Here is a 22,204-nt window from a genome sequence, read left to right as displayed (position 1 = left end):
TAGGCAGTGCAGCCTCTGGCTGCTGCTTCTCGTGGCTTGCTGCCATCCAGCGTGGTTTTCCTTCAATCAAAGGGGAGCCCCACACTTGCCAGTCCCACACCCTGAGGGTGTCCTGTGCTGGCCAGTGTTCTTCATTCCCATGGCTGTTTGCTCTGCTCATGTCTGTTATTGTTCTCTTGACAACCCTGATCTGGGCACAGTTATGGGAATAGTTTAATTGTGTCTTCAACTGGATGTTCAGCAACTTCGCTGGTCGCTTCCAGTCTGTCATTGAGTACACTGAACTGTGACCTTCCCATTTCCAAAAAAGTGCTCTCCAAAGAGCACTGTAAATCCCTCTGCCTTCCAGCAAAACTGCTTCAACAATTTCTAGCTGGTTTATGGCTATAGGACAGCCTTAAGGTTGGATGCCTTGTATCTCTGTTGTGTATGTTCTGTTTCAGTTAAAAATTACCTTCTGATGTCTGAAGGACCAAGGCAGAAGCTTTTTTTCCCCCACTTTATTTGACCAAAGATATGCATAAGTGCAATGACACTTGTTTGCTGTCTGTCTTTGCATGTGCTGACTGAACTTTCCCAGGCCAGACTTAGATCTGGTTGCTAAAAACCGAGTGCAGTTGCTACAGTTCATGAGGTTATTGGCCTGGCCTCCCATTTAAAATTTATCATCTTCCTCAGCATGTTGTTCTTAGCATTAACCTTACTTTTTGTCTTTTCACACATTCCCTGGTGGAAAATGTGCAGCCTGGTGTTAGGGGCAGGAACAGCAGATTTTGGTAGTGGATGAGCTACGCCCTGTACCGAGCTGTGCAAAGCTGTTTATTGATCTTGTGATTGTAGAAATGAAAGAGGTGCTTGTGTGTTAGCTGGGCTGGTGTGTGGTATGTGAGGCTGTATAGATTTACATGTGTCTTATTTATTTATAGTTTCTATATTTAAGTACAGCTGCATAGTTATTTAGTGTAGATTAATAATGTATATGCTTTTAATAATATCAGCTTGAGAATCCTGCTGTCCTTTTGGCTTCAGTAAGGGCAAACACCCTGGCTGGCCATGATGTGCCCACAGGATACTCACAGAGGTAAAATTCCTCCTGTGAGGATAGATCCCCTGGCTGCTCAAGGTGCTGTTTGGTAGTACTCACACAAGTCAGTTCATTGTGGCTGTTCGGTGACCTGGGACACCAGCTCTGCTTCCTGAAAAGTTTGTGGTAAAGTCATGGAGGGGTTTTTGTTTTTCCAACAGAGCATTTTACTTTTGGTGCCTGATGAGCTCTCACCACCCTGGGTGTGTGGCTGATGAGTCATGGGCACGATGTGTGACAGGTTTATGGATGGGACACTTGTGCCCCCCTTGGAGTCATCATCAAGATAAAAACAAGTGCTGGACACTGCTCGCTATTCTGCTGGCACAACTTCCAGCAGATGCTGAGGTGCTGCTGAAGGTGAACTTGGATCATTTGTGAAGAAGTAGGAAAGAGATTCTGCAGTTCCAAAACAAACTTTCCATGACTTAAAAGAGTGTACTTGCCTTGTATATCCTGTATTTTCAAACAGAAGAGAAGGCATATTAATAATTTGGGAATCACCAGGCACCTGACTCTGCTCTGTAGCATTATAACTATTTATCCAAACCTTGTTTAGAGTGGCAGCTTTGCCATTCTTGAGGTAATTTATTTCTAGTCTGGTTCAATTTACGTATGCTGTGCCCTAAAATGATGAGTTTCCTGATCTACTAATTACTTAACCTGGGGTGCTGGGTGCTGCCTTTTGCAGCCCTCAAGGAATCAATTGTTTGTTTTGCCGTTCTGACTCATCTTGGCACAGTCTGAGTGGTTCAGTCCTCACTTTTTTCTTTCTTCCATTGGTGTGGGATGCTGAAATCTACTCTGTACTTATAAAGGCCTTTTTGAGAAGAAGGCTGCTTCGTGTATTGCTTTATATTGAGACAAAGTTTTAACAGCAGGATTTGGGGTATTTGTTTTCCTATTAGACACCAGGTAGATTATATCCCTATCTTTTCACTGACCTCTATTGAAAGAAATTGAGGGACTGGCTGTAGGCTTAGATTTAGGTGTGTTTGTGTTTGGAGAAGCCCTGGTGGTTGGCATGGTTAATATTCAATCACCCCTTTGTCATTACCACGATGAGGTGACATTGCAGTGCCTCTCATGTGGCAGTTTCTAGGTGGATGTGCTGTTAAAATATTCACCTATTGGTCTGAAGTGCTGTACTGAAAACAAGGTTAATTCAAGCAGACATTGCACAGTTTTGCCTCTTTCCTTCCCCTTGTATCCACCCAAACTGGCTCATCCCTGACTCCTCAGCCCTTAGTGTCTCCTGTATACATAACACTTGGTGCTTGTAATTGCTGAGTGGTTTGTCAATGATTATTTTCTTGGTTATGGAGGGACTCCGAGATGCTTTTATCGATGCCACCTCTAATAAGAGGTTATTCAGCTGTCATCAATGAGTTTTGGGAGAGTAGTTCTTAGTCAGGATATTCAGATGTCAGAAACCAACTGGAGACCATTATGCCTGCCTATTCCTCTCAGCTCTTGGGAACCTGATGCTCCAGAAGGAGCACAATTTTCTGAGTTAATCACATCTGCAGCCTCTGTGCCAGAGTCTCATCTTGAACTGGATTACTTGTGGCATGTACAGGGCTTTGTTCTGCTGACCTGAAGGAAAAATCTTCCTTTTTTTCCTGGGCACCTGTTTGGGGAGGCACCTGAGGACCTCCAGTGCTCCCTTCCAGCCCTACTTTTCTGTGAAACTGTTACTGCTTTAGGGACAATTAGTGTTTTAGGGAACTGTGGACTCTTGTAGTTGTAACCTGGAGTTTGGCATACAAGGTGCATCTCTGAGGAGAATTGCCCAGGAGTTTCCTTTGGTCTGTAGCCATGAAGGACATTCCCCAAGCTGCTAATGCTGGCTCTTGAAGTGGGCATCATTTTAAAGAGCAGCGGATGTGGTTTGATGTGAGAGTGGGAAAACAATAGCTCATGTTTTCATTTACTGCCTCAGTATGTCTAATGCCAGTTCTGGTCAAAATCTCTACTTTCTTGGGATTTATACTCTGTGTCTACTGAAGAGCACTGTGGTGTTTAATCCCATGCACTCTGACTCTAGGCTCCTATATATTTAGTTTTTTGTCACCTTGCACAGACTTCTCCTTCCCTGTGTTTATTTCCCCTCAGTATAGATGGGCCAATGCACACCTGCTTTGCAAAGCAATTTGAAAGCTGCAGACCAGAGGAACACCTCTGCCATGGAAAATCACCCTTCTGTGTTCTGTGTATCCATTGTCCAGCCCTTACACCCACGTGAACCTTGTGAGCTGCATTTCCAGGCTGGAGGAGCCGCTGCTGCTGCTGGGGACTGTGCCACAGCTCTGATGAGCCAGAGCAAAAGGCATGTGGGGCAGTTTTTGGAGAATAAGCCTTGACTAGGGTTGTGATGACTGTGCCCCAATGACAAGGATGTAGAACAATCCCTCCAGGCAGGTTTTTTTCCTTGGTTGTTTTTCACTTGACATTATGAACTTGGTCTACATATGCGCTCACTAATGCAGAAAGAAAACCCAGTCTACAAAGCCTTGGCAAAAGTCTTTAAAACTTCTGGGGTCTGTAGGGCAGGGATCTAGCTGTTTTGCACATTTGGGATGCAAAACCATTTTGTTTGTGTCTGTAATGAAAGTAAGTTGTTGAGTTCTCTGCTTTTATTACCGCTGTGTTCAGTGAGTGCATATCTCAGCTTCCCAATGACCTTGTGTCCCACAGACTAAGCCTTCGTAATGTTGATGATCTATTAATCTTAATATTTATCCTCAAAATATATAAAAAGGAGTTATGACCTTGGCATAAGAAATGAAAATAAATAGGTAAGGGAAGCTATTATTTATTTTTTCAACATTTGCATTCTGTGTATGACTTCACAAAGTGTTTTTCTAACATGAATTCATCTTTTCTACACTCTGGTAACCCACTGCTTTGTTCTTAAAATACTCTTTTCTGCACAGCCAGCTCAGTGCTCTGCAGACCACCCAGAACAATTGTATTCAAACTGGGAGCTGCATTCAGTGATTGGGCCTTTTTAAACTTTCAAATAATATTTTGTCTTCCTTGACTTTTTGTTAATTGGAGCTTATATTTTATATGTGGGATTTTGGTGGATTAAGACAGGGAGTGGCTGTTTGCCTCCTGTTTGCTAAACCCAGAGGGGCTGTTTAGCCTAATCTCATTTCAGCTCGGTGTTTGTCTAACAGAGCTTACTTCGAGGGTCAAAGCAGTATAGATTGCACCTACACAAATAATAGAAGTATTTGCTCATGCTAAGAGATTGATCAGCACATCTCCATCAGTGTCTGGCTGTCCATGTTCTCTGTCCTGCTGGGCAGTTTCCATCTGTGGGTTGTTCCTGCAGCAAAACTCTTCCTTTGAGTTTTCCAAGAGTCTCTCCAGCTAAGGTTTCAAAGGAGAGTAAGTTAATTTTTAAATAGTGGAGTATGTTGGCTGTGCCTGCATCTTTAGGATACAGAGCTGAGGTGCAATAGCCAGTAGCTAGTAGCTGGACCAAGCCAAGCCTGGGGTGGGCACCCACCACTCAAAGGAGTAAATTGCACTGACAAAGCATCCTCAGTTTGCTGGGGCTCAAGGCCTGGAAAGGTTTTCTGCTGCAGCAGCCACTGTTTGTTGTAAAGATGATTGTTAAAAGCAGCCTCACGAGTTACTGTGGAAATTCATGTTCTGTAGGATTTGTTTAGGTATTAATGCCAAATATCTCCCACAGCAGTGAGGAGCTGCTGACACTGGACATGGGAAAGTCAACTTGGTAGTTGTCCATTGGGCCATGTTGGATCTTCTCAGAGCAAGCTGGGAGATTCAAACAGATGATTATGTTGAAACCATTTTCAGTGAAGGAGTTTGGAGGTGCTAAGCAAGAGGGAGCGAATTGGAAGCTTCCTGAGCTTGGTTCCTGCTATGGCACAAGAATCTAAAACCAATCAATGAAGAATCTCTCTCAGCAGAGCTCAGATGTCCCAAAAGCAGATTTCAGCTTGGTTGCTGTGTGCACTGAATGTCTCTCACTGTGGGGAAGATGAGAACAAACTATTATTTTGAAATCTTTTGTTGAGTGGTGATTGGTAAGAGCTGTTCATCACAGGGAAACTTACTCAGGAGTCAACAGGTGCCTCTTCTGCATTCTGCAGTCATGGAAAAAAATTAGCAAGAGCACAACAGGTTATGCCAATTTGACATGCAGTGCCTGGGAACAACAACTGACAAGTCCCAATTTGTGTCCAGCTGCTTAAAACTACCACCCAGCTTGGTATTATCCCTCTGCCCTCGGGAGGCTTGTCTTGTGAAAAGAGTTTATTGATGGCTGATTTCAGCATTCCTCAGGGCTGTGCTCATGCTGAAGTATCTGCCCCAAGTCCTGATTTCAAAGTAAATGAACTCTGGGTTGTAAATAAGAAATATCATTCTTTAATATATTCTCTTTGTCTGTATTTTCAATGCATATATATATATATATATGTATATATATATATATCACTCCTTTTGAAGCTTTCTGTGTGGAAAGATGGGGAATTTGGGCAGGGATGATGCTACAGTGTTTTCAATCCAGATACTTAATGGAGTGCCCTGAACTAATTTAAATTTAACTCATTTAAATCTGATTAATAATATCTGTTTTGTACAGCTTTCTTTGCACCCCAAGAGCAATGCAGAAAGAATTCCCCTTATTCTGAGAGTCCTTTTTGTGCATTTTGAGTGAAGCAAAGGTCTTTGAATTGTTGCAGGGCTGGCAGTGGTGTGGGCTGTGTGGTCAGGAGTGCTGCCCTGATGTGCTGCCTGTCCTGGGACCCCGCAGGGTGGGCAGGGCCAGGGCTGGATGGACCATCCTGGCAGCACAGTCCTTTTGGTTTTCTGGGAGCTGGCTGCCTGAGAGCTTGGCACGAGCTGCAGAGCCCAAGCCCAGGTCCTCAGTGGGGATGTGATGCAGCTCTGTATGTGCAGACATTTAATGTCACTGGTCTGTTGTGGGGTAAGGACAGTGAAACCTGGCAGAGCAGGTTTGCAGCTGTGCCCCAGAATGGCTGGGTCTTCTGCAGCTCTCAGGGCTTATCTGTCAGCCCTGTGCAAATGTTCCCAGACACATCAGGGCAGGTCAAATGGCACTACATGCCTACATGTTGGTGCATTGTGTAGGTAATGTGTAATAAGTGTAACAGCCTGGTAAGAGACAGGAGCTTAGAGCCCCTGATGATGACAATGTAAGTATGTATTGTAAAAATGGGGTATCAGCAGTCCTCTGTTTCTTTGCTAATTTGCACCTATATTAACCCTGTTGTATCTTCCCACTGCTCTTCCTTTTCTAATATCCATGAGGAATAAGCCTAGAAGCAAGGGCTGGTGAGCACATTCTTCTCCTGGATAGAGACTTCCTCTGAGCTATTTCTTTTTCTTCTCTCCTGTCAGGTTGTGAGCGCTCCCAGCTCCAGGATCAGGGCTGCAGTGTTCCTCTTCCCTCTCTGTGCAGGTTGTTTACACAAGTATCAGTGGATCATGACTCCAAGTGCTAATCTTTGTAACCCAGAAAAGAAAACACTGTATTGCCAGAGCCATGCCTGCAGTCGTCTCGTTATTAATCACCTGTAGCTATTGGTTCTTGAAAACCAATTCTTGTGTAGTTATTTATTGATGGCTGCTTTGTGTTGGACAGGGTATAAACACAAATGGGAGATAATCCTGTTTTGATGAGTTGAAATCTAAATAAACAGGGTACATGAGGCAGGGAAGAAAGCAAAACTGTGACGTGCCTTAGTGTATAAAAACCCTTAATCTCTCTGGTTTTCAGCCCTACTTTTGTTAAACAGAGTAATGGTGTTGTCTTCTTACTTAATTTAGATTGCAGCCCCTCCAGAACCAGCACGGATTAGCTTCTAATTGTTGTTTTTTGTTCTTTTGTGCCCTATTCTGTTGAGCATGAGATTCTGATTCTGGTTAGCAGCTGGGGGTACTGCTCCACAAAAACTGTGTGGTGAGGGCAGTGGATATTTTTATCTCAAGGAAAATTATGAGATAATCAGAGTGGCTTATGACCTATGTGATGCTAAATGCTACCTGTCATTACTTCATTCACTCTCCATATACAAACGTGTCCTGGTGCCTTGAAGTGTCTTCATGCAAAAAAAAAAAAAAAAAAGTGAGAGGAAGCTACAACTGCCATTTGTACTATAATAAAAGTCAAGGCTTTTGTAGTGAAATACAAATTTCTGAGATTGATTCTAAAGCTCTAGGAGAACTAAAAAAAAAAAAAAGAAAGCTTTTAGGAGTTATCTACTGTTTGGTTTTTTTGGGTTGTTCTTGTTCGGTTTTTTTCAAGTGTATTAAAATCACTGATTTATAAAACTGACACTTTTGTCTGGTACATTCTAAAGGCCTTTTTATAGAAACAAATGACCTTACTAATTTTTTTGAAAAGACCAAAAACACATCTATTTGCGTGAATCCATTGGAGTTTTTTCACTAAATAAAGCTAATCCTGTTCCTTTCCCCACCACAGTTGATATTGAATTCAGATGTATCTAGTGTACTTTTAAAGGTTCTGCTAAATTGTAGGCACAAGTGGAATCTGTATTAAAATCTTTGGTAAGCTGCTTTTGCCAGTGTTTAAAAACTGAGGAACTCATAAATAATGAAATGGTGCAGTAGCCTTGGCAGGATGGTGCTCAAACAACCCAGAGGCTTTTGCTAAGTGTGAATTCCAAGTGTCCTCAGCCACTGGGGGAAAAATCCACTGATCCTGGATGGATGAGGGCTTGCAGGAGGGGAGGCTGGACTGCAGATGCAGAGGATGAGATGCGGATGAGCTCTCACCTGGAGCATTTTGGAGGGATATCTGTCTGCAGGATGGGGCTACTGGGAGCAGGGAGGAGGCTGTCCCCTTCCTTCCCTTAATCCCAGCAGCCACTTCTTTGCTTTGGTCCTTGCTTGGTGCCTCAGGGTGCAGGATCTAGCATGGGGGACGTGCAGCTGAACAATGCAATATTCCCTCATGCAAATCTCCCCGGACTCAGTGGGAATTTTGCTAGTGCCAGATTGGATGCCCCTAATGGAAAAGCCTGACTTGGGGGAAGGACTAGATCAATGCACTATTGTTCCTATGCTATATTTAAAAGCATGCATTTCATGGAAATTTAAAAATGAAACTTGTAGGCCACATGTATCCGTGGCTGCTGTGGATAATTGGAGCCATTCATCTCGCGGGCTGGCGCAGAGCAGCCGTTGTTCCAGCGGGGCCGTGCCTTCCCTATCTCATCTTTAGCCAGGGCGATGAGAGAGTAATTGTGGTGGCAGCAGACAAAGGTACTCATTTTTGCAGAGATGACTGGCCAGGCTGGGAGTAAACTGAGCTTTGCTTATTCCTTCCCCACCTGGGTTCCTGGTCTAATTTGAGATTTATTTATTTTGTTGGTTCAAATTTGTAATAAAGATGTGGATTAATTTCACAGGCCTGGTGATCATTAAAGGACAGCTGCTCTTTGCCACTTCCCTTTAGCAGATAAATGTGCCTTTGTTATTTTTGTATTTGTTTTCCCCCATTGGTTTTGTATTTATCAGTTTTTCTAATTAAAAAAACACAACAGATGAATGGATGCTATTTCTGAAAAGAAAAAGCCCACTGCCCCCAATACAGACAGTCAGTGTCATTTTGTTGACGGGATGTTTTGCTTTTAAGAAAATCTGGCATTTAAGTTTTCCTTGGCTTTTGAGAGGAGCCAAATGCCTAATTCACTTGGCCTCTGTGCACTACTTTTGAATTCTGCTGTGGCCCCATTTGCAAGAGAATAGCAGGAAGGATGTACAGTGCCTCCTTCTTTCTTGCGCCTGTGACACAGGGAGAAGGGGTGTTAGTTTGATTAACTATAGGTCACTGAAGAGACAGATGAAAAGTGGCAAAATGTAAATCAACTTTGTCCCAGCTCCCTTCATTGTTTGCCATTGCTTGTGTCTGCTTGCCCATGACAGTGAGAGCATGGTCTCTTGGAAACTGGTGTTGTGTGAGCTTCCCTCCGTGGGCTCTGAGGGCCTGCCTAAGATTTTGGAGATGTTTCTTGAGAAATCCCCCACAGGCCCGAGAGCAGGATGAATGTGCTGGTTGTTTTTGAGGTGATACCAGTGGCACCACTTAAGTGTTAAATGCTGGGACACCTGCAGCGAGTGCTTGTGCACACAGTTTTGCTGGAGCAGGTTTTGAAACCTGAGCTGTCGAATGCAATCTTACTGTGGCTTAGTGTTAAAAGCCTTGTTTTTCTTGCCTGAGACTCATTCCCCTGAAGCTCTAGAGCTCTAGCTAGTATAAACAGCTGCCCCTGAATGCTATCTGTTGTATGACTTAAGGCTTGAGGGCTTTTCCCCCCCCATTCCCAGGTTTACAAAGGACTGTCAAGGTGCAGGGCAGAACCACCAGGATGAGGCAACCCCCATCCCTCTGTGCTCAGGCATGTGAGTGGGTCGAGGTTGTGGAGGGAGCATTACCATCATCCAAACTTTTGGGAAGATGCTTGTAAAGAGGGAGAAATAGGTGAGGTATCCACAGACTGGAGAGCCTCAGATTGCCAAGAGTGAAGGTAGAAAAACAGTTTCTTTCATGTCCTGCCAAGGGTGCCAGGAGTGAAGTGGCTCAGAGATCACTGACTAGGGAGCTGCATGAAGTGTGCTAAAAAAAGATGGGGCAGGTGAGAAATGTAAAGAGTATCTGCTCTAATTCTGGATCTCTTGACTTTGCAGTACAAATAAAAAAATCAAACAGCACTCTCAAAAAAAACCTGCATAGGTCTTGTTTAGTTACCTACCTATACTTATCCTGTAGCGTTACCAGGCTTAGTATGCTGTTTTTCTCTTCGATATGTTTTCCAAGTTCTTTGCAAGTACTAAATCTGATAAGTTCCGTATTGATCCAACAGCAAAGAAAATCAACTTCACTTCTCTCTGCATTACAGATTTGACTGCAAATACTTCCTTGAAGTATAGTGATGGCAAGCAATGCAGTATCATGGTAATCAAATCACCTTAGATAGCCACTACAGGTAACTTCTCTGGGAATGTAGAACATTGCAGAATTCATGAGTGGCAAGGATATATTGGTAGAGACATCCAAATCCCCAGAACCTCACTGGTAGATGCTGGGGCAGTGTCCTTAGCAAGGTCTGTATTTCTGAAAGCAGCCTTTAACTAGAAGGCTAAAAAAAGTTGCATCTATTTTAAACACCTGACATAGCTAAAGGGCCAGCTTCTCTCCAGATATCCTGGTGATATCTCTTCTGTGTGCAGGAGCTGTGTGAGAGACAAGAAGTGCAAAACATCACCTTGGCACGAAGGTCAGTTTGGCCTCAGCTACTTCACAACCCACCTGGTAAGACTGGTCTGCTCACGCTGACACCATTGGCAGGGTGAGGGCTCTTTGGTCTGAGTGTGCCCAGGCACAGGCACCAGGCAAGTGCAGACTTTGGGATTTGCCTGGTGGGAGCACAGAGCCATCAGCTGCTGAGGGTGCAGCTGGCGTGACTTTGGTTTTGGCCCTGCCTCCCTGCTGGCCTGAGGCACTCTGGGGGCACTGCCCTGCTCCAAGCCCACAGCCAGGGCTGTGCTGGTAGGGCCGGGGTCCCCAGCACCTCTGCCACCCTGCAGGGCTCGGCGTGCCCCTCACCACCCCGGGGCTCCTGTTCTGTGACAGCGCCAGAGGCACAGCCCCCGCCCCAAACACATCCCCTGTGCACAGACACACCTGGAAGCAGCTTGGGAAACTGATCCAAATGAAACCAGCTTAGCAAATATAGCCCAAACACTTTGCTTTTGCTGAGATTAGCTTCCCAGTTCTGGTGTGCTGTGTGGCCTGCTGGCTGTTTGTGCTGGTCTCACGGTGGGGTGAGCAGCTGGACAGGGTCAGGCTGTGCATTCAGGATCAGTATGGCCTTACACTGCCCCCAAGATACTCCTGAAACCTGACTTCAGGTTTGCTAAAATGTGGTTTCCTGTTTTTTAGTGAAGTGTTTGCCTTTTTAGTATTCAGGGAAGAGCACTAGTGGCCCTAGGCTAGCCAGCAGTGTTCATCACAGCATTAAGCCTACAGATTAATTAAACACCAATAGAGGATAACATTGCCCAAAATCAATTAAAATGTTACAAGCTAAACCACGTGGAATTGCGTTAAAAGAAATTATTCCTTTTTTTTTTAATGTGGGTCATTTATTTTTGGTGGGCACTGTGGTGTGGAGCACTGCCTCTGAGAGACAGTCATTCATTCCCCTGTCTAGAGGACCTTGACAAACATTTATATGTGTTTATATATGTGCATCTGTATACCAAGCCCTGGTATAGTAAGAGTGGATTGCTTCCAGTTATCACCCAGCACTTTCCCTCTTCTTTCACACTTTCTTTTTTGGCAGGGGGAAGCCAAACCCAAAAGACAGCAGCAACAACAATAAAAAACCTGGGCAGTGAACCTAGAATGTGTTAGATCAATGCAGACACCATGAAAAATAACCAGGACATGCCTTTGTGGGTTTTGATGTAGCTATGGCTGTGGCTGAAACTAGCAGATGCAGAAGCCAACAGCCAGATATCCAGCGTGTGTGCCAATGCTGACAAACCTGCCAGATGCCTGGCAGCTGCTCTTGCCCCAACTCCAGCGCCTCTCTTGTGTATAGATTGCCTTTTGAACAGCAACAAAATGGTTATCTGAGGTATCTCGTGAAAAGCATCGTCCCATAAATACAGTAATTTATTTTTTTTAAGTCAGTAATCTAGTGAGTTCATGTTAGAGGGGGGAAGGATGCTGAAGCCTTGATAATCTTTATCCAGTACATGTCAAGCATTTTGGGGTGTAATTCAGTTGCAGAAATTGGATGGTCTGCAATTCAGACTGTAAATGCTCATTCTGTCCCCTACAGCAAGGGCTGTTATATGTAAGCCAACTGGGCAGGTTGGAGAGAAAAAGCTATTTGGGCTTTTATAAACAAAGCTTTTGCTGTTCCAGACTATGATGCTGAAAGGAAATCAATGTTTTTTCCACTAAATGTGGTTTTATCTGGCCAGAATAAACAGTTGTGACAGGATATTGGTGCTAAATTTATTAATAGTCTTCTCCAGCTTTGACATTCTGGGAAAAATTACCTGAGATAATTTGAAGTTAGCCAGAAAAAGTTAATTTTTTTTCTCCTTTACTTCCTGTTTAGGCTTTAGTTAGATATATGGCAGTTCAAACAGCTGACCTGAAATACACCTTTAAATAATGATAATTTTAAAAAAATATGTAAATACAGTCAAAGCTAGGATAAAAATATTCTATAAAGAGGAGACTATAACATGATCCTCTGAAGAACAGAATCTCTGGACCATCCATTAACTTGATGCTGATATTTTTATAAACTTCAGGCTGCAGCTTGTGCTTATAATTTTCAGGAATTGCTTTTTCTTTCTCTCCGGGTTGCAGGGCAGGCCACTTGACTTGCAGCTCTTAGTGTGGGTGAGCTTCACTTCCAGGTTCTTTAAATTCAGATTTCATTTTGAACTACAATTGAATTAGTGAGGTTCTGATCTTCAAATGATGCTCCGAGATGGAGCATGTGGGATGGAATCACCACAGTTCCCATCTGCAAATGTTTTATTGGGCATTTGGCTCTTGGGGGTATGAGTGGGTTTTGCTGTGTGTTGCACCCCAAACCCTCCAGGACTTGGCAGCTCCTTCTGTGGATTTATCTTCAGCGCATTTACAGCATGGGATCAGCCAGCCTTATTTGTAGCCTGAAGTATTTTATTGCCTTCTATATTTCTTATATTTTTTTTCCAAATACAGACAACAATGCTACAACTGAATTCTTCTAGCCAAGCATCCAGGAGTGGTCTGATTTATCTCTAAATGCACAGAGGGAATCATTATAAAGGTCATAAATCAATGAACCTGTGTGGTTTTGGTGCAGCCCATGAGTAGGCACATCAGTTTTGTCCTAGCAGCAATGATATATGGTAATTTACAGAGAGAAACCAGCAAATGAATAAACCTTTCCACTTGCAGCTTTCTGTGAATTCTGTTCTGCTTAATCTACTGCAAAGCTCCTTTTTTCTGCACTTGTTTTCAACCTTGCACTTGGCCCAGCTAAATGATACCACTGCTGCTAGAGTTTTTGTAGCACCTCTGCTTACTTTAGGAGGATATGGTGAGGAATGCCTTGAAAAATCAGGTATTATTTATTATTATAGGTTTTTTTTTTTTTTGGGAAAGGTGACTGTAGCACTCTAGTTGCTCTGTGTTTGAAATATTCTATCAAACCCACCCTTCGCTCTTTAACCCAAGTTACCAAACATGCTGGAAATGAAAGGACTCATTCAGGGCTGGGGTCCTGCCAAGCCGTGGCCATGCGTGTTTCCCAGGACTTTATTTACGAATGAATTCCACCCTCCCAGACTTGTAAGGGTTTCAAGAATATGAAGTTTTCAGACAGGATAAAAAGAATCATTTATTTTCTTGCCCTATAAAAAGCTGCTTAGCAGAATCTCTGTGAGGTGTTTTACATGTTGAATTGACAACTGGAAAGGAGCTTATTTACCCCTAAAGTGTAGTATGTTGCAAAACTGGAAAATACTTAACTCTGCTGCCCTGGAGTCAAAGGCCTTTGCAAATCTTCTGACTTACTTGAGAAAAGGTACAAGGCAGGGTTTGGTCTCCAGTAGTCTAGTTCCTCATGCCTACCCTGATTTATAGGGTAATTATTTTAGCATAGAAGACTTTTGAAAACTTTATCTTTTGAGCTACTAATCCTGTTCCTTTTTTGAATGCCTCTAAGTGAAGCAGAGGGGAAGGAGTCGAGCAAGACTAAAGCTGGTGTTTAAGTGCTATGAAATCATCTGTTATTTGTTCTCCTGAGCACAAGGGTGTACAGAGGTAATGAACCTGGACCTTGATATGTGGTTTACTGGTAAATGATGAGGCAAGGCTGCGAAGATTACTGGGACAATTACTGCTGGCATATGGCACTAATGGATGGACTCTGGATTTCCTCTCCTCTGATACTTCCAGTCTTGGATTTGCTTCACTTTATAGCTGTTTTAACATGCTCCTTTCTGTTGCAAAAGTCCAGGTAGGAGTCTGGAGGTAGGAGTTACCCCCAAAGAGTGAGGTGAATCCTTCCCAGGTGCCCTGTCTCTCCTCCTGCCTTCTCTCTCTTGCCATCCTGCTGTCAGGTCTGGCTGAGCAGCGGGCACTGATCCTGCCATGTCTTCCAGCAGGAACAGAAACCATCTGTGAAACTTTTATCCTGCCTCCATGCTGATGCAGCATGGGGAATGGCAATCAAGGATCTCAGCATCTATCCACCTCCTGCTATTAGCAGTGGCTCTGTAATTTCTCTCTCACAAAGGCAGCGAGTGCTGGACATCCCTTGCAGCAATTGTGTAAGAAAGACTCTGAAAGGCAAAAGGCACTTGGCAGCTCAAGCTGCCTCTGTCCTTGGGGCAGAAAAAGGACTGGTTTGGCTGCCTGACTTCACAAGAGGATTCTTCTGAATTCTGGAAAATAAGTGACAAATTGGATGTTCTAATCTGCATATTGAAACCAGGGGTGAGGTTGCAAAGGTTTAGGCAAGCAGCCAGGATGTGGAGAGTGAGACATGTTCTCCTAAGCGAAAGAAGAGCAGAGACACGTGTGGGGAGTGGTACTGCTCTCCTAGACATGCCATGCCAGCTCTCTGCATAAAATTAGGTACAAAAATTTGTGTATCTGAAGGAAGCAGAAAACCTGCTGCCTAAAAAATGAAATGCTCCTCTGCATCAGCTGCTTGGAACTTCCATGTACGTGCACTTCATCTCAGAGGAAGGTTTCCAGGATAAAGTGACTCAGAGATGAAGTAGTTTGGGAAGACCTTGATCCACAGTGGGAAGCACCTTGCAGAAAGAATTGTGTGAGGAATACATTATGGCCTGTGGTGACGTCCTGCTGATGGCCATGGGGACACATAGGGTCTGAAGCACAGATCCTATGAGGAGCAGCTGAGGAAGCTGGGGTTGTTTAGCCTGAGATAAGGAGGTTCAGGGGACACCATATCACTCTCTGCAAACTACCTGAAAGGAGGATGTGGTGAGGTGGGAGTTGATCTCTTCTCCCAAGAAACAAGTGGTAGGATGACAGGAAGTGACCTCAAGTTGAACCAGTGAAGGTTTAGGTGTGACATTCTTGAAAAATTGTCCAGGTTGTCAAAAGCTGAAACAGGCTGCCCAGGAAAGTGGTTGAGTCACCATCCCTGGAGGTATTTAAAGTATGTTTGAATGTGGTGCTTAGGGATCTGGGTTAGTGGTGGACTTGGCAGTGCTGAGTCAACTGTTGGACTCCATGATCTTCAAGGTCTTTTCCAACCTAAACAATTCTGTCATTCCATGATTCTCTATATGGCTGTGATGCCTGGGCAAGTGACTGCTGGTGGAACCAGCCCAAAGGCTGTTGCGCAATTTTACAGGAGTTGGCTCATTGCTGTCATCCTCGACAGAGGCCTCTGGTAGGCTCGGATGCCGCGGGTGCGTAGCACATCCCTCTGCAAGGGAACAGAAGGCTGCTTTGATCTGTGGGGCAGTGAGGGAACAGGGGGCCTGGGCATGAATTGATGTGGGGAGCACAGAGAGCCCTGTGTGGTGACCCTGTCTCCTCAGGGAAACACGGCTCTTGTCCAGCTGTCTGTCCTCACAGACACAATGCAGCCGCTCGTACTCCAACAGGGCCACGTCCCCTGGAGGAAGCTATTTAACAGCAAATTGGCCTAGTAATTTTTAGAGATGACCTTGTGTTAATTACAAGTTGCTATATTAGTAAATGCCTTCTGAAGGCCAGCTGTTGTGTTGGCATTAACTCCCAGACTCAACTGCTTGTTTACTAAATCCCAGGGGAATTAAAACTTTTTTTTTCCCCTCTTATGGTTTTTTATTGAGCTTGGCACAGCCAGGTGATGAACACTTCTCCCCTCTCCATTTCCACTCTGTCTTCCTGCCTGGCTGCTGGAAGGGTCTGTGTCTGACAGACTTTTCCTTGCCCAGTCCCAGATGTTTGCTTGCCTTCCTGTGGGATGCTGGGACCAGTGCTCCATTGTACAAAGAGGAAAAAGGCTTTCTAACAAGCTTTGTTCAAGTGAGGTCTTGGTCACCCTGAAGCTTTCTGGAAATGGAAAATGGTGTTTTGGAATGGCAGTAGTAGTTGGGAATAGACCATGGTGGGAGCAGGTCTCCCATGATGGTGTGGGACTGAGAAGAAGGTAAGACTTAGGCTTGGATTGGGAAGACTGTTGGCTGCAGCACTACCTGAGATGTATCCAGGATCAAACAGCCCAGAAAAGTGTCAAAAGGCCACTTGGGATAGACTGTCCCTGCAGCAGCTGGTGGCTCCTGTCCCTGCTGAACATAGTGTGTGTCCCCTTTGCTCTGCTGGTGGTGCAGCACAGAGCTGCTCCTTGCACACCCCTGCTCTCTGCTCTAGGGTGTCAGTGCAGGTGGCAGCACCATGTCACCAACAGATGACACCATTTTGGAACAGAGTAAACTTCTGGTACCAGGTTCTCATTAGGATTGCAATGCCTGTTGGAGTGGGGCAGGGACCGTGAGTGGAGCTGAATTGGTGCCGTTCCCTATTCCAGGTCTTGCAATGCCCGGCTCTGCTTGGGGGTCTTGTGGCATCTCTGGATGCAGGAACAGCTGGGAAAGGCTGGCTCCTGATTTGGAAGGGCTAATGTCAGTGTACTATGTCACCTATGTCACTAGTGCTTGGGCCAGTGCCTGTGTGTAGCTTTTGAAATCAGTAATTCCCATGGTGGTTTGCACGAAGGGGTGCAGGATACTGCCAAAGGCTGTGTGGAGTACCTCCCTTGGGTAGGAGAAACCTTATTGAGGTCTTTTCCAACTCAATTATCAATAAGAAATGCTTAGGAAATTGAACCAATAGGAAGATCTACGTTCCCTGGAAATCAAATATCATTTGCCCACATATGCATTTCACGTAGCAGTAAGACTGTAACTGAATCAGCCAAACTATGCAAAAAAATACATTTATGCAGAAATATATTTTCCCCACCGTAAGTCTCAAAGTAAGCAGAAAAGTGGAATATAGGGCTTCCTATGCCTATTTCACAGACAAGGCACTTGCATTTTATGTGCCTAAAACTTCTTCCTTTGTTTTCTTATCTATCAGTCTCATCCATTGGAAAGCAATTTGTATTAAAGTCTTTGAACGTGTTGGTAGAATAGATTTTTATCTGGGTACTGATTATTTTTTAAATTTTTCCCCAAGAGTTCCTACTCTGTCTCCTCCTGAAGGCTATAAGGGAGTTTCATACATCCTTCCTACCACAAGTGTCCCACCACCAGTGAAAGCTGCAGAGCAAGCCTCCATCTGTGCAATGCTTCTGCCCCACATATTCTGTGTGTGTGTCTGTACACAGCTGCAGGCTGCAGCTCCCCCTTGCCCCAGGCCCAGCTCCCTGCTGCAGGGCTGCACATTCTGCTGGGGGGCACATTCAAGCACAGTGAGGGATGGTGACAAATCTTGCCTTCACGTTCCCATGTTCTCATCCTGGGGAGGCTCCTGTGCCTGTGGGATGCGGCTGGAAAGCTCTGAGCATATGACCTTGCCCTCTTCCTTTCAATGATCAGCCTGCTGTTTTCAGACAAATAATGAAGCAGGGATGTTTTTAAAGCTTACTTGAGCAGGGACACCTTGATGTTTTGGCATGGGCTGTGTACATAACAGAGCATTTGCATTTCAGCTGTGCCAGTCTGCAGCAGTGCTGTGGGTGTGAGTATTTAGCTGGCACAGTGCTTACTAGGCCAACCCCATGCCTGTCTGGACTGGGGATGATACTGGTTGCACAAGTGCATAGTTCTCTTTGTAGAAGGTGCTTCCCTTCCTGTGGGAGCATTACCTTCAGCCAGGGCCCTGGGCTCGGGTTTCTTCTTTTTTTTCCCCCTCCAGGGTACAGCAGCAGTTTTCATAATTTGCATTTTTCCCTGTATGAATACGTATCTAGAACATGCTTCCATAAGATTTGTGACTTAATTAACTGATTCACCACATTGTTTAAAATCTGTGAGTTCATCAGCATTTGGGAAGTCCTGCTATAAGTGTGGCTTGAAGGCAGATGCTCCCAGCTGTGTTCCTGCATTTGTCCATGAATGTTCATCCATTCCTGGTGGATGCCAAGCTCATGCTGTTGGCTCATGGATGAGTGGAGCAGTGTTGTCAGACAATGGTCACTGGTTTCTGTCAGGGATTTTGCGAGCTTGATGAAAGGATGATGTGTGTGTATGGAATTGGTGATAAACATATTGCTGTTTAGATTTAGGAGTTGTTTACTTCTGTGAGTCAGAAGTGGTCCAAGTAAACCAAACATGGGCAGTGAGATGGGGAGTGTGACAGCATCTGAAGAGGTGTTGCAAGTTAGGGTTAGGACTCCTCTGTTTTGTATATTAATTACATTGAAGGGTAGAGCTTTGTACTGGAGCAAAAAAATCTATGGCTCTTAGTAGAGGCAGCTGAGTAAGATTGGAGGAGGTGATGTTTCAGCAGCATGAGATCTTGCAGGCAGCATTGTAAGGGGGAGGGCGGTATCTCCACAGTCTAAAATATGCACCTTCGTCGCCCTTCATGTCAGTCTGTTTGTGCAGAGTTATTATTAACTTTAAATCAGGTGCGAAGGAGCAGATACAAATACTTTTCAGTTCTGTTTGTGTTGGCTGGAGAGGTTACAGCTCCTGGCCAGCGTCCACAGTGCTTTGGGGGAAGGTGGGCTTAATTTTCCAAAACAAAAAAATTTCTACTTCTAGGTTCCCCAAGGAGAAGAAACTGCACCATAAGTTAATAATGGAGAAATTACTCTTTGTAATTTAAATAATAAAATTTTTCTTAGATATTATATATGTGTGCATAGATATGTTAATATAAAACATATTCAATAAATACTATCAAAATATAATTTGAATTAAAACATCACCCATCACCTGGTCTTAGAGGTGGATAACTTGCTCAAAATTAATAAGGTACCCTAACTTTCCAGGAACTCTGCTGGAAGCTTGGAACCTTCAGCTTCCCTACCATTTTCTGCCTAGCAGCTCTATAGTGAGCAGTCCTGGTATCAAAGCTGAGCTTTGGGCTAAGCTCAGGCATTTCAGAGGGAGCAAGTGCTGACTTAAAGCTTGACTTGTCCTTCTATTTCCAAATTAGGCAAAATCGCAGCTTGTGCATTAAAAAAAAAAAAAAAAAGGGGGGGGGGAATTAATCCTGAGAGGTTTTCAAAGGGCTTGTTTTTCTGTTCATTATTTTCCTGTGATACATATTATCTAATCAGCATGATGGCACTGAGAAGAAATAATTAAAAAAATGCCAGGGAGCTATACTATGGGCCTGTGTCTATACCCTTTCTATATATGGAATATATATGCACATGGAGTGGCACATTTCCTTTCTTAGGGAGTAGGATGGCCATGTTTTGTAGTTACTCCTGCTGCCATTGGTTTCACAGCAAAATAATCTTCTTGTCACTAGGGGCCATTGCAAAAGTTTACACTTTTGCCCAGAGCAGCTGAAGTAATTCATGTCACCACTGTGGTGTATCACCTGGTTCAAGTGCATGTCTGCAGGCCCAGAGCAAGGTTTTTCCACTGCCCCAGGCAGGTACAGGATTGCTGCCTGGATAGGAAAGGGCACCACAAGGGCTGCTGCTGGCATTGTGAGCTGCTGCCCTGCCCTGCTGCGCTCTGGGAGAGGTGTCACAAAGATGGCATGGGGCCAGACTTCAGCTGCTCCCAGCAGTGGGAATGCAGATGCTAATCTGTGACCTGTGATGGTGGAAGGGGAACTCGCTCCCCTTTCTGCCCTCCGCGCTGCCAAGCAGCTGTGTTGGGTGACTGGGAGGCAGAGAATCCTACCAGGGCACGTACAGGTGCCTGAATTGCAGGGGTAAAAAGAAGTAAACTATTGTTCTTTGCTTCATTTCCACAAGAGGGGTGATAAACAGAGGGTGAGGTGAGTAGATGGGTGTTACACACCTCTAAATTGGTTGGCTGGCCTGCCTGCCCTTTTTCTCTCCTGAGGGAACCCCTGCAGCAGTGCTTTTGCTGTTTTAGCTCTGTGCTACCTGTTTGCTAGAACTGGCCATGACAACACCTAACTGGACAGAACTTCACCTCAGTAAAGTTTAGTGAGGTAAAGTTAGCCTTTACCAAGGCTATTGTGCATCTCAGCCTCGTGGCTGTGACAAGGGGCCATGACAGCCTGCTCGGGAAAGACACCAATGGGGGGAAAGCCAAGAGAAGGATGAACTGATCTACTTGAGCAGATCCAACGTATGGAATGCAGTGCTGTGTCAATGTTTATTAAGCCCAGGATACTGTCAAAGCCCCCTAACTGAACATCAGTTGTTACTGGGAGTGTTCAGCAGTTCTGCAAACTGCATCATAATGTTGAATTATTTGCCCAGGAAATCAGGATATGCTTTTAACGACTGTGCAGGATAGCTCAGTTTGGTTTCTGGGGAGTTCCTATGTTCTGTTTTCTTTAGTTGATGGAACTACTGGAGAAGAGGCAAAGGCAGGTTTATTCTCTTGACTTCAGAATTTGTAGATATTTAGTACTGCTTGAAGAAAAAGGCTATAGGGAATATGGTAGGCTGAGGAAAGAGACTATTAATTTTTTTTAAATCACATTTTTAATACTAAGCTGTCAGAGTTAAAGTTTTCTCTTGAAAACAGAAATATCAACCAAAGGCAGATGCCTGGTATGGAGAACTTCTGCCTAAACAATAAGAATTTAGCAAAGTTGTTAATTGGTAGAATTTTATGATGCCAAGCCTTAAGGACCTTAATTATAGGCCATACTGTCTGTAAAGTGTGTGACTGGGTGACATGTAGGTTACCTTTTTATTCACTTTTTTATTCCCTTTGTATTTTAATACCAGTCTGTTCTTCCAAAAGGATTCACCCCTAGGGCCAGCTGAGGCCAGAATTATTTCAGCTGGGACTCTACATAGGCCAAGCAGCAGAATGCTGATGTTTCAGCAGCATTAACAGTTTGTGCACATTCAGTAGGAGGGACCCTTCCTCTGGTGTAATCCATATCCCACCAGAACAGCAAACTGGGGATTGTGCTGCTCCCTGGAAGGCTCATCCTGCCTGGTATTCCCTCAGCCCTTCCTGCTGTGAGTCTTGAGGCTGTTCTGCACTACTGAGTGAGCCCAGGCAGGGAGCTGCTGTATTTTAAATGTCCTTGTGGACATCCCCCACTGTCCTTGTTACCTCTCAGACACTGCAGGGCTCCTGGTGGCATCACTGAACAGGTTTGCTCATATAGAACAGCATGCAACTGTGCACCATCAAAATAAGGAGAGTCCTCCTTATTTTTTACTCAGGAATGAACTGTTAAATCTGCATAGAAATTTAATTTTTAATTTCTTTTTACAAAAAGTACTGTAGAAAGCAGTAGGATCAGAGCTGTAAGTGTATTGCAGTCTTACATGATGCAATTGGTTTAAGGGAGTTGTAAAGCACAGGGAAAGAATTTCTCCTGAATGCTGGCTTGTGATTCACAAGTGCTTGATGTGGTGCTATCACCAGGGTTAAGGGTTAGGGTTATAGCTGGTATTGCTAATTTGATCCATTTGGAGATCATGAAGCTGTGTCAAAAAACTTGGTAGTTTGGCATGGGGGTATCATTGGCCTATTTGCACCTTTGGAATTTTCTAGGGTTTATCTGGAAATCTTAAATAGATTAGTATATTAACGTTGCCTATATTTTAAATGAAAACAGAGTATTAACAAAAAATGCAGAAACTGGGACTTGAATAGAGAAGTACCTTCACCTTCAGGCTCTTTTTAAAAAAGAAGGCTGGCTGATGTATCAGGCTGGATACTGATTTGGAGAAGGCCACTGAAAACCAGAACATCTCTAACACTTAGGCTTCTAGATTTTAACAAAAGGCATTTGAACTTAATTTCCTTTGAAAAAGAAATTTTATTTACTGACTTGAAAATTATTTTTAGGCAATTTAACCATTTAAGCCAAACTTTCTGCTTAACTTATTAAAGAGTGCTGTTTAGACTCCCTTAGCTTCATATTTAAAATCTGCAATAAAAATCCAATACAGAATAAGATGCTGTTTCAAAGCTGGT

This window comes from Zonotrichia albicollis, chromosome 3 (genome assembly GCF_047830755.1).
Source record: "Zonotrichia albicollis isolate bZonAlb1 chromosome 3, bZonAlb1.hap1, whole genome shotgun sequence".
Classification (NCBI taxonomy): domain Eukaryota; kingdom Metazoa; phylum Chordata; class Aves; order Passeriformes; family Passerellidae; genus Zonotrichia; species Zonotrichia albicollis.
The sequence above is the reverse complement of the archived record's forward strand: the minus strand, read 5'-3'. Positions refer to the sequence as shown.